Source organism: Mirounga angustirostris, unplaced genomic scaffold (assembly GCF_029215605.1).
Source record: "Mirounga angustirostris isolate CCGP_5_RB_7025 unplaced genomic scaffold, mMirAng1.0.hap1 SCAF_2, whole genome shotgun sequence".
In the NCBI taxonomy this organism is placed as follows: Eukaryota; Metazoa; Chordata; class Mammalia; order Carnivora; family Phocidae; genus Mirounga; species Mirounga angustirostris.
This window is the reverse complement of record NW_026991710.1, coordinates 135,536,807-135,552,441: the sequence shown is the minus strand read 5'-3', so window position 1 is coordinate 135,552,441 and position 15,635 is coordinate 135,536,807. Positions and strand designations below refer to the sequence as shown.

General features: G+C 33.0%; 1 non-coding gene across 1 annotated transcript; it reads left to right on the top strand.

Moving 5' to 3' along the window:
* The first annotated feature begins 354 nt into the window (after positions 1–354).
* Positions 355–518, top strand: LOC123849184 (U1 spliceosomal RNA). The gene has a single exon (XR_006792010.1). It is a non-coding gene; the product is annotated as a U1 spliceosomal RNA (small nuclear RNA).
* The last annotated feature ends 15,117 nt before the right edge of the window (positions 519–15,635 follow it).

Here is a 15,635-nt window from a genome sequence, read left to right as displayed (position 1 = left end):
GAACTAGGCAAAACAAAGAACCTATCTATAAGCAAAGGAAGATGGCAAAGCCTTTCTATCACCACCTGGTTTCCAGGTTGGAAAAAAAAAAAAAATCTCCCTAGATAATTGGTAACCATGAGCTATATCAGACATGCTTTTGAAGTTGGAATTTATGCCCTCCTCACTGGTACAGAATGCCCAAGTTGAGAAACTATCATAATCAGTCCTTGATACCGATACTCCTGGTGTACTCAGAAAAGCAAATGCAAAGAACTCTTCAGAGGCAAGTTTTCCACTAGGACTGAACAGAATCCATACATAAACTCCTCAGGTAAAATTGTTCATGCTGTGATGTTAGAAAGCACATGAGCAATACTTACCTGGCAGGGGAGATACAATGATCACGAAAGTGGTTTTCCCAGAGCAAGGCTTATCCATTGCGCTCCGGATGTGCTGATCCCTGCTATTTCCCCAAATGTGGGAAACCCAACTGAATAATTTGTGGTAGTGGGGGAGTGTGTTTGCACTTTCCCGTGAAATTAAAAAAAAAAAAAGCACATAAGCAAAAATCAGCATTCCCAACAAAGGGTCAATTTAGATTCATAAGGGTTTCCAAAAAAAAAAAAGAAAGAAAGAAAGAAAGAAAGAAAGAAAGAAAGAAAGAAAGAAAGAAAGAAAGAAAGAAAAAGAAAAACCTTGCAGAGTATAAAATATATGACACACACACACACACACACACATATTTGTAATATAATAGAATTTACATTTTTGTAATATAATAGAATATGAACTTTCTAAATCTCCTGAGAGTAAATTAAAGAATTTTTTATAACTTAGAACTCAATGAAATAAAAATTCATTTTTTTTAATTGAAGAAGTTTTTAATGTTTCATTTGGAACCCAAAGGAATCAAAGCCAAAATCACCAAATGTGTCCTATTTAACTAAAACCCAGCATCAATCTTCATTCTCTGCAGTTCTAATTCAGCTTGGTCTCTGCTCCAGGCCCTTCACACATTTCCCCCAACCTGCAGTCTGGACTGTCCTTTTCTGGACTGGATGTGGTGCCTCCAAGACAGTGAAAGTTGAACTACTTCATTGGTTAAGTCTTTCATGTCTTTTTTTTTTAGAAGAAGAAAATCCAAAAAGTTAACGAAATCTGCAAGGCTGTCAAAGAACTGGTCCTAGATTCACAAAATTTAGAAACACAGCAAATCTATAACTTTTAAAGTTCTCTCTGGCCAACTTTTGTTCATCAAACATGGCATTGTAGTTGGGTTTGCCAAATATCAGGGCAGAAGTAGACTTAGGTAGTAAATCTTTCTGCTTGGAAGGAATGTGGTTAGAGAAAATCTTGGTTTTAGTCTTGCCAGAATAAATGTCCATCTTTTTTATTCTTTTTGTTTTTTTGTCTTTCTTGCCTTGATTCTGAACCTATTTAAATGCCACCATCTGGCGCCTGAGTGGCTCAGTCCTTAGACGTCTGCCTTCGCCTCTGGTCATGATCCCAGGCTCTGGGATCGAGTTCCGCATTGGGCTCCCTGCTCAGCGGGAGGCCTGCTTCTCCCTTTCCCTCTCCCCCTGCTTGTGTTCCCTCTCTCACTGTGTCTCTCTGTGTCAAATAAATAAAGTCGTTAAAAAAAAAAAAATCTCTCTCTTCCTCTCCCTCTCCCTCTATCCCTCCTGTTCCCCCTCTCCAATCAATCAATCAATCAATCAAGAAAAAAAATGCCACCATCTGCTTTCTCCTTTTACGTCTGGACTGCTAAGGGCTTCTAGAGAAATTCACAGCACTGTACCAATAGCTTCTGCATTTTCATGGTTTCCAACCTCTAGTGACTTACTATAGCTCCATCTGCCAAACTTTTATTCACTTCTCATATTCTTTTTTCCATGTCCCTCAGAACATTAATCCATATGTTTTCTCCATATTTGAGCTCAAGATTGCATACTGTAACATTTTGCAAATTGTCTGACTTTGTATTTTATAAGAATTATACAAACAAAACACAGCAAAAAATGTCTGGGAATAAATTCATATATTTGCATTTTCTTTGTGAAAAAGTTTTCAAATGGCATGGATTTTCCCCTAGGGCCAATTTCTTTCAATATCATAAAAGCTGCTAAGAAATTAGAAATGAAAAATGATGTAGGCTTATGTCACTGCTTTTCATATTAATAAATAATGAATACAGAAATTTGCAAATTATATTAAAATTGGAACTATAAGCATTCAAAAACATTACTGTAAGTTGAAATAAACAGATGGGAGGTTTCACTGATACTAAACTTTTACTCTAACCCTATTTTGTCATCTTACCAATGATACTTAACCAGACATTGCTATTTTAGCTAAACAGTTTTAGTTTATTTCTGTATTATTTTCCTCTACTTTCTTTATAGGAGTCCCTTACTCTGTATCCATGCTCCACACACACACACACACACATATATACATTTTTTTTTTTCTCTTTATGATGTCTATTCACTGAAGAACAGGGCAATAATAAGGAAGTCGGCCTTAATACATGAAAGTCTGTTCTGCTCTTACCAGTTGGTTCAGACACTGTGAATATCTGTCATAACCTAGATTTTAAAACTACCAGGATCAATATCCATAACATCCCTGTGGCACCAAGTGTATCCATCTGTAAAGCAAGCTTGCAAAGAACCAGCAACAACTTCCAGATAATAAAACTGTCCATTCAGCAACCTTCTCAGGGAAGAAAAACCAGTAACTTCTATTATTCGATCTATAATTGCTCAGGTTTCTATAGTAAAAGAAAGCAACTAGAAGGATGTCTGAATGGATGACTCTATCTCTGATGTCAGCTACAGAAGTAAAAACTAAAACTGAGCCAAAGGGTGCCTCTTGCTAATATTTCCTTCTTCTCCAGAAACCCATGAAAATCCTAAGTATCTTTCTGGGCTCTTTCTACCATAAACAATTCCCTATTCCCTCTCTATATTTTTGCACTTATGAGAAAATAGAGGTGAGGAAATGTCTATTGCCCTTTCAATGGAGAATTCATTATCTTTTGCAAATATATCCCTAGTTCTTATAGTTCTATTTCTTTCAACATTATAAACCAGATACATTTCTTTTTTTTTAATTTTTTAAAATATTTTATTTATTTATTTGACAGAGAGAGAGCGAGAGCAGGAACACAAGCAGGGGGAGTGGGAGAGGGAGAAGCAGGCTTCCCGCCGAGCAGGGAGCCTGATGCGGGGCTCGATCCCAGGACTCTGGGATCATGACCTGAGTCAAAGGCAGACGCTTAATGACTGAGCCACCCAGGCACCCCAGATACATTTCTTTTATTGTTCTTTAGCTTCTATTTTTTTTCAAGAAAGTTATCTGAAGTCATTACTTAAATGCAGCAAGGTATAGGATCTAAAATTATTACACATATTTACTCTCATGAATAAATAAATTAAAAAAAAAATTTTAAAAATCTTTTAAAATTATTACACATATTTACACATGGCATTTTCTTTTATGTGTGTGCTGACATTTTATTTTTATAATTGATCAATATGTTGTATTGTTTTAACCATTTAGAGTATGTTCAAAATAGGGCCTATGTCTTAAAAATATCTTGAATCTACTCAATAGATATTTATTGTATTGAGTTGATTTTGATTTTGTTAATCAACTATTTTGTGATAAAGTCATCAAATTAATCCTGAAGGATCTTTTCAATTATAACTATTAGATATTAATACAGATTATTAATGACATTCTTAATTTTTATTTATCCCTATCAAATCTTCTTATACTCATGATATTTGTTACGATGTGACTATTTCATTAATATAAAAAAGTTCAGGAATCATATAGTTTCTTGCTGGAAGAGCACTGAGAGATGGTGATAAAACTACTGTTCATAGTTAAAGAAACTAAAACAAATAAGGAACTAATTAGTTAATGACAAAATTCAGTTTTCTGATATTTTACCAAATGCTCTTTTCATATACATCATTACTTAAAGCTTAGATTTTGTCATCTTCTTTACTCCACAACTGCCACCATATATATATGTGTGTTTATAATAAAAGTAACATTTCAGTAAAATATCATCTTTTGTTATAATGAGTCCAAATAGATTTTTTTTTGGACTTCCAATTAAGTTAATCAAGTATTCATTTATCACCTAATAACACTAGTTGTTTAATGTTTCTCAAGTTACCCATAAAGAACCTATCAGATGAGCATAAAGGATCCAGTTCATTGTCTAAAGTATGTTTTCAAGGTTTGACATTGTTATCAGCTCTGAACTGTGGGCTAAATTTTATACAATCCCTAATTTTGGAGAGAACCAGCCTGTATATTTTTTTAAAATGTATTTAAATTCCATTAATTAACATATAGTGTATCATTAGTTCAGTTATTCATCCGTTGAATCAGCCTATTTCTAAGGGCAAGCTTCCATATTGCTCTGCTACAATTCTTTTTTTTTTTTTTTTAAAGATTTTATTTATTTATTTGACAGAGAGAGACACAGCGAGAGAGGGAACACAAGCAGGGGGAGTGGGAGAGGGAGAAGCAGGCTTCCCGCCGAGCAGGGAGTCCGATGTGGGGCTGGATCCCAGGACCCTGAGATCATGACCTGAGCCGAAGGCAGACACTTAACGACTGAGCCACCCAGGCGCTCCGCTCTGCTACAATTCTTAACCTCAGTGATCTTCATTGCTTGCAGATGAGTTAAATGTATTCATTGCCCTCCTCTTAAAGGCTATTCCTTTCTTTTGACAGTATCTTTGAGAAGCTTATTGCCATCTGCATATATAAGTTATCTAGTTCAGCAGCGTTTCTTTACAAAGATCAATACTCTAATAATGTTGAACTCGTTGTTGATCTTTTCTTCTACACAATGTGGAATAGTAAGAAATCTTTCCTCTATGAGTTTAAAATGGGATTTTTAATCCTGACTGGCCCTAAACTAGCTCTATGTGCTTGAAGGTAATTTACCTCAAGTTTTTGTAAAATGAGGAATTTAACACTAGCTAGGTATTATCAAAGGCCATTCATCAGTTAGTTTTCCAAGGCCGTAAGAAAAGAAAAATTTCACAAAACTTGATTAGCTGATAAGAAAAAAATGATACAAATGTAATTTCGCTTTAACTGATCTTTCAATATTTCTTTGTTGAATGAGGTTATATTCATGTTTTCCAATATCCAGGGATAATTTGGGAATTTTGTTTGCCTCTTTAACTTGGTGGTCAATGTCCCATAACATACTGTGCTCAACAATGAAAGAAAACTCATTGATAAAAGTTTAGTTCATGCTACTATCTAAACTTTGTGTTTCCATGGTGAAGACTAACTCATAATCTAAGCATTCTTTAGCATTGCCAGAGCTCTATGAAATGATCATGTTGGAAGCTGTTTTAAGGACCCAATGGCTGGTGTGAAATAGTTCTTTATTGAATATATCCTTGATATTTGATAGTGTCTTTGCTTTATTCTCTTTAAGGACTGGCTAGGATATACAAAACAATTTCAGATATAGTCATCTGATACTGTGTTGGAACACAGTAAATTTCTGCAAAATAAAAATGTCTGCTCTCACATACATGTTCTTTCATAGACATAGCACTAGTATATAAAGGTGACTGTCATCAAAATAGACATTAAATAAGAAATTCAAGTTTAAGGTCTGAAAAGCTGATGAAATATCTACTCAGGAAAATGATTGATAAAGTAATATGTAACATTACTCTTATGTGGACAAGAGAATTTTATTGTTAATCTCAATTTACATCTGAACATAGTGGCAGAATATTAGGACTTAAGAGAAAAAATAAATATTAAATTTAAAAATATGGAAAATAAAACAGTATTGGTCATTTATTTTGGCTGACATTCAAACAACTTAATGTAATCTTAAACAGTGTCTTGAATAAAAATGTAAAACTATGCGGGCACCTGGGTGGCTCAGTTGGTTAAGCGACTGCCTTCGGCTCAGGTCATGATCCTGGAGTCCTGGGATCGAGTCCCACATCGGGCTCCCTGCTTGGCAGGGAGTCTGCTTCTCCCTCTGATCCTCCTCCCTCTCATGTTCTCTGTCTCTCATTCTCTCTCTCTCAAATAAATAAATAAAATCTTTAAAAAAAAATGTAAAACTATGTTGATTATTGTGTTGATGTCAGTTTCCATTAGAAGCACCTGGGGATCTTTAAGGTTGGTTTTAGGATTTAAGAAATATTATTTTATAAATAGATGCTCACTTTGAAGAATGAGACTGATGTTAGGAGAGATAGAAATAAATAGACATAGAGAGTAAGAAAGACAAAGAGAAGTTATATTAAAGGAATTCAACCATAAATGGACTGTATTTGTCAATATCTCCTTAGTTAAAAAATGTTTATTCTAAAATAAGGGCATTTTTTTAAAGAATAGAAATACAATGTAAGCAATAAATTGTTTCTCAAATACACTTACAGATCATATTATGTAAGTAGTTTATAAAATCATCGCTTCTCAGCCTTTTGACTAAGATCAAGTGTAAAATAATATATATATGGTAAATAGAGCAATCAATAATAGAAAATTAAGTAGAAAATAAACCATAATAGTCAGTTAATAGCTAATAAAATTCACAACCTATTCACTCAAAACTATCAAACATCTACCTGCGACATGTTTAGGAAATGATTTTAGTAATCCAATATTTCTACAATAAATTTGCTGTTCATCATGTCTTATTCATATTAATAATAGAGAAGAACATGCAGAGCTCTGGGTTTTGCATTCATTATACATCCCATCCCATGAGGATAGGAAACATTTTTGGCAATATAATTCATGATCATTTCACTTTTTTCTGTTCTCAAAGTCACTTGGCCTATACAAATAGAGCTTATTATAACTTTTTTTAAAAAATATTTATTTATTTATTTGAGAAGGGAGGGAGAGGCAGAGAGAGAGAATCTTCAAGTAGACTCCCTGTCGAACATGGATCCTGAATGATGTGGGGCTTGATCCCAGGACCCCTGAGACCATGACCTGAGCTAAAACCACGAGTGGATCACTTAACTAACAGAGCCACCCAGGTCCACCAAAGCTTATTATATCTTGCTTGAATGGTGATTGCAAGAATATATACCCCCGGTTCATGTCTTTGGAGTTCAACTGTATTCGATTATGCTGTATTATTTGAATCTTTGTTGCCCTTATATACTCATTATTCTACATGTGTCACAAGAAATGGTTCAAAATTCCATTTGATAAGTTATTTTGATAGCTTACACACACACATATACATACACACACACCAGAAAATTTTGTGTATTATTTAAATGGAAACAAATTGAAATATTATCTATACTATTATCTATAGAATGACCTTTTTTCACTGTGCATTTTGTAACACATACTAAACCTAATCATTATGAAATAACTTTTTCATAAAAATAAATATTATTAAATTGTTATAGTAAAATTAATCTGTTATCTATTCTTACCACAGTTTTTTTTAATATTTTATTTATTTATTTGAGAGAGAGAGAGCAAGAGAGTGAGTGAGCACAAGTGGGAGGTAAGGGGCAGAAGGGCAGAGGGGCAGAGGGAGAGGGAGAAACAGGCTCCCCGCTGAGCAGGGAGCCCAATGCAGGGCTCGATTCCAGGACCCTGGGATCATGACCTGAGCCGAAGGCAGACACTTAATCAACTGAGCCACCCAGATGCCCCCCAATCTTTCTTTTAAATAGAAAAGACAGCAAGAACGATCAGCTACATAGTACTTGGTATTCCATATCAAATTATTTTTCACTGAAGTAGACACAAAATAAGGGGAACAAAGAAGAAATATACACTCTCAGTGTTTTATATTGTCCTACTTTATGAAAAAACAGAATAAACATTCACTAAGTGCCTACCCCTATTTCATTGCCTCATTTAATCCTCAGGACAACAGCCTGATGCTGATGATAGCCTTAGTTCAAGGAATGGGGTGGTGGTTAAGCCATTGGGAAAATAAACAACATATGCAAATTATCTAGCTGTAGAGAAACAGACATACAATATAAAATTGGAATATTACCTGACTCAGAAGTCCCAGATTTTTTTTTATTATATTGTAGCATAATCTCAAAAAAAAAAAAAGAAATGAAGAAAGAAAGAAAGAAAAGCAGCTGTAATGTGAGAATTATTTTAATCTAGTATTTTAAGAAAAAATGCTCTTTAGTATCTGATTATTTTATATGATTTTCTACTACTAGAAATATATCCTATATTTAATATATTCTGTATTTAAAAGCAGAAAAACTCTTACTGATGTATTTTATTTTAACATAAATAAACTATTGGCACTTAAGATAAAAATGTGGCAATTTCATTATATTTAGAAACAGAACATATGTAACAGTGCCTGACCTCCAGTATATTAGAGTCATGGAGATCTTAATGAAACTTAATTCTGGCATTTATTGGATATGAGACTTTGGCCAAGTTAATTAACTGCACTGAGTCATAATTTTCTCACCTGTAAAATGGGGTTAATAAAGACAATTTCCTAAAGCTACAGAGTCAATGACTTAATACATACAAAGCTCCTAGCATATCAATTTTTCTTATCATTGTTACTGTTATTAGCAGAAGGAATAAAAAAGCTTTAAAGCTACATGTATATGCAGTTAATATGCAAACATATAATTATTTCAGTGTAAATAAGATACAATTAATTAAAAGTCTGCTTGATACATTTCTTCTACGTAGGAATTTACTCTGTATTAATAGTTTGAAACTATTTTTTTAAAATATACTAAGGAACCTCAAATATGTATGTTCAAAAGAATATATTAACTGAAAACTTTCTAAACATTTGGAATTTTACCTCAAGAAACTCCTTGGACTTTATTTTTATTAATATGTTTTTGTATTTCGAAACTACGGGGTTTCATTTGTAGAAAGTATTCTCTAGTATCATCTCAAGCCAAAGATGTATTATACAATATTGAAGAACAAAAGGAATTTATTTCTTTAGATAATGAAAGTTTATATATAGAATTAATCTGTATTTTAAAAATTCTTTATCAGAGATAATGCATTTTATTTTTATTAAATGGTTCTAATTTTTCAAAGCCTTTGCCAAAATACATATTCATATTTATTTATGTTTAGTGGGCAGAAAGTCATTTTCTTTAGCTAGAATATCACTAACATTTAATGTTGAATTAACTCAGAAACTTTTTGGTGTGTATAGAGACTTCTCAATATGTTACCTCATATATGATACATTTAAAACTCTCTAAATCAAAATAACTTTAAGCCATAAAAAGCATGCTGTCTGTAAGTGCATTACTTTTAGGGATATGAATACTTGACATACTTATGTTTCTGATATATTAGGTGCATTAAAATGAGAACAATGAACAAATTATTCAGTTTCTGTTAATTATAAACAGTCCACAGACAGCAGAAGCATTGCAATAAATGCAAGTCAAAATATAATTACAACAGATGGTGATGCTATCAGCAGGGAATAAACAAAAAACTTTGATTCTAAGAGGTGAATATGGAGATTCATTTTTTGGTCAAGGTAGCAGGATTTGCATTACAAATTCTCAAGCTTTCTTTGCAGCATGGACACTTTGGATTGTGAGAGTCTCTAAATTGATAAGTAGAAGTGAAGGCTTTAGGTAAGCTGCACCAATTATGAAATTCAGTTCATTTTTCATTGTGTTTTGAGCTACTGCTTTAAGAATAAGAAAGAATCTGGATTAGCTAAATATGGGCATTCACATGACTCTATTTTTAAAGGCGTTTGAGGGAAACTCATCACAGTAGAGGAGACAAAACAGAGAAAGTTGAAGGCTCCGACACCTATAGTTACAGCAAATATTAAACACAACTCCTAACCGGATTAATATGAAATCCCACATTAAAGGCCACTTTAACTCAGTTCATATTACCAGATACATAACATATCTGAGGAATTGGGAATACTATCTTAGAAGGTATTTGAACTTCCCTTGATAGTAGAATAAGATTAATTATATGTGTATTGTTAACTCGAGGCCAACTATTAAATTTTTTTAAAGAAGTTATTGACACACAGAAAGAGAAAATAAAAAGGAACAATATAAAATGCACAATTAAAACCAGAAAAGACAGAAAAAGAAGGAGGAGTAAAAAGAACAAATCTAATGAATAAAAAAAAAAATACATTGTAAATATTAAGTCAACTATAGCAATAATCAACTTACGTGTAAAAGAGGCTGAAAGAATAGATCTAAAAAATCTGAATATATGTTTTCTGTAAGAAGTAGGCTTTAAACTTAAAGACACAGGTAGGTTAAGAGTAAAGGGATGAAGAAAGACATGCCATGCTAGCACTGATTAAAAGAAAGCTGGAGTAGCTGTATTAATTTTAGACAAAGCAGACTTCAGAACAGGAAAACTATCAAGAAGAGGAGTATTACAATAATCAAAAGGTGGTCAATTCTCCAAAAAGACATAACAATTATTAATCAACAAAGCATTAAAATATGTGAGATAAAAACTTATAGAATAACAAAGGACATAGGCAAATCCATTATTATACTTTGAGGCTTTGCAATTCCTTTTCAGTAATTGATAGATGAAGCAGGCAGAAAATCAGTAAGTATATAGTTAACCTGAATTGTTCTTTCAATCAACTTGGTCTAATTGATATTTATGGAATATTTCATCCAGCAACAGCAGAGAACACATTTTTCTAAACATCACATGGAACATTCACCAAGAAAGACCATATTCTGGGCCATGAAACACACCTTAAAAAATTAAAAGAATCATAATCAAACAAATATGTCACCAGACAACAAGTAAATTAGAATTAATCACTAGGAATTATTTACTAGGAATTAAGCTAGAAATCAATAATAGAGTAATAGCTGAAAAATTCCCAAATATTTAAAATTTAAACTACACATAAAAAACATACACATCAAAGAAGTCTCAAGAAAAATTTTAAAAGATTTGTGATGAAAATGTAATATAACTTGTTTAATATCATGGGATACAATGAAAGCAATGTTCAGAGGATAATTCAAAGCATGGAATGTATGTATAATGGGTTTTATTAAATAGGCAATATGTCATTTTGGGAGATTGAAGTAGGAAAACAACCCAGTAGAGCATTCTAAGCCCAAAGTACAAGAAATAGATTTGAAGTCTTGTTCCCAAAATATTTCACTAATAATTGGATTTGTTTACGAAATCAAGAAATAGCTAGATTCATTTTCAAAACTGGGCTAATGCATAAGTAAAACAAACTAAAAGAAAACAAAAATTATATATAATTAAGTATGTAGTTAAGCTGATTGAGCTGAAGAAAGAACTGTAACAATTTTTAGTGACATGCTGAAAAAGTATAAAACATAAAAATAGATTTTCCTTTTACTTTTTTCCAGCTTTATTGAGCTATAATTGTTATACAACATTGTGTACTACATTTAAGTGTATAATATGCTGATTTGATATAGTTATATATTGCAAGACGATTACCACCATCATGTTAGCTAAGACCTCCATCATGTCACATAATTGCCATTTCTTTTTTGTGGTGAGAACATTTAAGATTTATTGTTTTGTTTTGTTTTGTTTTTAAGATTTTATTTATTTATTTGAGACAGAGAGAATGAGAGGGAGGAGGGTCAGAGGGAGAAGCAGACTCCCTGCTGAGCAGGGAGCCCGATGCGGGACTCGATCCCGGGACTCCAGGATCATGACCTGAGCCGAAGGCAGTCAGTCGCTTAACCAACTGAGCCACCCAGGCGCCCTAAGATTTATTGTTTTATCAACTTTCAAACATATCACAGTATTGTTAACTATAATCACAATGCTATGCATTGGATCCCCAAAACTTATTTGTCTAATAACTGGAAGTTTTTATCCTTTGACCAACATCTCCCTATTCCTCCTCTCCCACCCCAGCCCCTGGTAACAACCATTCAACTCTCTCTGTGAGTCCAGCTTTTTTAGATTCGACATATGAGTGATATACCGTATTTGTCTTTCTCTGTCTGACTTATTTCACTTAGCATAACGCTCTCAAGTTTCAACCATGTTGCCACAAATGGCAGAATTTTCTTCTTCCATATATGTGTGTGTATATGTTGTTCCCATATCTTGGCTAATGTGAATAGTGCTGCAATGAACATGAGAAGTACTTATCTCTTTGAGATCCTATTTTCATTTCCTTTAGGTGTATACCTAGAAGTGAGATTTCTAGATCATGTGGTGGTTCTACTTTTAATTTTTTTTAGAAATGTCTATACTGTTTTCTATAAGACTAGATCTTGACAGTCATTTTAGGGACCCACATGAAACATGCAAGGGTAAGTGCAGACAATATTTTGGAGTAAACAGATCTAAGAGACTTACCAGGACTCAGATATCTAACAGAGGGAGGGAAAGGTCCTGAGAGAGTATCCCAGGGGATTTCCAAGGAAAGAAAATAAATTTAAACATATATATTGAAAGTACCTCATAAAGCAATAGATGAAGAATTTATGATAAGCACTAATAGGAAATCACCATGTAAAGTTTCCAGAAATTTGGAATGGATATACTTGAGAAAAGGAGATCAAATAATCATCAGAAAATACTTAATGACTATTGATTAAATATTAAACTTGCATTATTTTAATTATAATGCACTATACTACAAATATCATGTAAATAACTTGTGTGATCCCTGAGCACATCCCTATGCAATTAATGAATTTAAGACCTGAATAGTAGTTTAACCAAGCCAAGCACATATTCAAACCACAATAGGAGAAGTAATTTCATACAATCAATCATAAGCAGATGCAAATCTAATGGACAACTATTAAAATTTGAGATTTAGTTTTTTGAAGTTTCTTCTTAATATGAAAAAAAGACAAATCTATTGCTTCAAAATATTAGCTATTTCACAAAACTGAAAGTAGCTCTCATGAATCATAGGATTTTTATCATGAACATCCAACCAAATAACATAATCCATAATATTCCTAGGATTTAACTAGCTTTGCTTAATTATTTCTAGTCATTAAGTTAATATACAAATTATGATCACTGAAGCTCAGTAAGAAAAACATTACATTTTATTATTTTTATGGGTGGTTAATTTTTATATTAATATAAAACATATAATGGAAATTGCACGTGCCCATAACTTATTTAAATATACTATAACATGATATCTTGTTTGCACAGCAACATGATTTTTATGTGTTTTGCAATAGTTTATGTAAATTACTAATCATGAGAAAATGTTGGCCTATGGTCCAAACTGATTGCTGAATTGTGTTTTACTATTCCAAATAATTGATGTTTTCTAGTGAACAAAACAGACTTTTAAATCTATATCTTATAACAATTTCACTTGAGTTCTAAAAAGTTATATTTTATTTCCCAAAAAATTGCCATGTTTTGAATTCTGCCATCCCAGAGCAATCATGAAACATTGATTTCTTCAATAAATACATAAATCTCAATCAAAGTACCACACATTTTACAAAGTAAATGCAAAAGAAATTGTGATTATAGTAAATTAAAACTATTGATAAAGAAACTCATAAGAGGGGCGCCTGGGTGGCTATGTCACTAAGCGTCTGCCTTGGGCTCAGGTCATGATCCCAAGGTCCTGGGATAAAGCCCCGCATCGGGCTCCCGGCCCCACAGGAAGCCTGCTTCTCCCTCTCCCACTCTCCCTGCTTGTGTTCCCTCTCTCGCTGTGTCTCTCTCTGTCAAATAAATAAATAAAATCTTTATAAAAAAAAAAAGAAACTCATAAGAATTTTAGGATATTTATTTGAGTTATATTCATGATAAACTGGCATTTATTTTTCAGAAATGAAGTATGGAAAATATATGAACTAAAATTTCCTAAAATCAGATTTAGAAAAGGAAGAGGGTCACGTTGGTGGCTCAGTCAGTTAAATGTCCAACTCTTGATTTTGGTTCAGATTGTGATCTCAGGGTCATGGGATGGAGCCCCCTGTCAGGTTCTGTGCTCAGCGGGGAGTCTATTTGTCCCTCTCTCTCTGCTTCTCCTCATTCACTCTCTCTCTTTCTTTAAAATAAATAAATAAAATATTAAAAAAAAGAAAAGGTAGAAACATTTTTCATAAAGTTCTTCAAGAAAACATATATATTTGTAAAGGTATTGATAGAAATCAATTATTTTGATATTTTTGAGTTTACAGAACATTGTACATTAACATTGAAACTGTAGTGAATTAAATATTAAATGTTACAATATTTCTTTGAAGTTTTCATAAGACTTCATAATAATGAAAATAATATAGTATATTTTTAACAGATAAGAAAAAGTCTCATTGAGACCTAGTCCAGTTGAATCAACTAATAGTCATGCTACATTGGGCAAGGTTCTTAAAGTATAGAACTCTTCATGACACCCTAAACCAGAAATAACTCTGATTATTTCTAAAGAGAGAGTGAATGAATAAATTGTAAACTATTCATACAATAGAATTTTATACATCAGTAATGATGAGTGAATTAAAATGATTCACATTAATATGGATGGATCTTTGTAATACAATTGTAGGTAAAAAAATACACAGAGTACATATATATGTTACTCATTTTATGAAGTGAAAAACAACTAAAATGCATATGTGTAATTAGGAATAAATAAAAAAATATCAATAAAGCCATATAAAATATCTGTTCAACATAGTGGTCAACAGACTTTTCCTAAAAGAGCCAGATTTAAGTAATTTAGTTTATGGGTTAAATGGTCTCTATTCCAAGTACTCAACTTGAATGCAGCCACAGACAATACATAAATAAAACTATTTATAGGATACCTGGGTGGCCTAATTGGTTAAGTGACTGCCTTCAGTTCAGGTCATGATCCTGGGGTCCTGGGATTGAATCCTCTGTGGGGAGCCTGATTCTCACTCTCCCTCAGCCTGCCATTCCCCCTGGTTCTGTGCTCTCTCTCTGTCAAATAAATAAATAAAATCTTTAAAAGAAAGAAAGAAAGAAAAAGAAAAAAAGAAAGAAAGAAAGAAAGAACACTATTTATAAAAGTGAATGCCAGCCTCTAGGCTGTGGCATCCCAACTCCTGGTCTAAAAGTTTGGGGGAAGCAGAGGCTGGGTTGGTGGTAATAAGATATATTTATTTTCAATATTCTAACTCTTGTTTTAGATATGGTTTTTGAGTGTCTATTTCATTATTAAAACTTAAGTAATTATTTAATTAACCAAGCAGAGATGACCCATGCAAAAACTAATTAAAAGAATGGGTCATAAACCAGGGATTACAGGGCGCCTGGGTGGCTCAGTTGGTTAAGCGACTGCCTTTGGCTCAGGTCATGATCCTGGAGTCCTGGGATCAAGTCCCGCATCGGGCTCCCTGCTCGGCGGGGAGTCTGCTTCTCCCTCTCCCACTCCCCGTTTGTGTTCCCTCTCTCGCTGTGTCTTTCTCTGTCAAATAAATAAATAAAATCTTTAAAAAATAAATTAATTAATTAAATAAACCAGGGATTACAAATAATCCAATTCTGTGCAGTTGAACTTCAATTTTTAAAATACCACCATATAAAAGTAAATATGAAGAGAAAAAACAAACAGCAGACAAACCACCTGATAAGAGAATGTTACTAAATGAGGTATATATTTTTTATGCAGTTATTTTCCAGTGAATTAA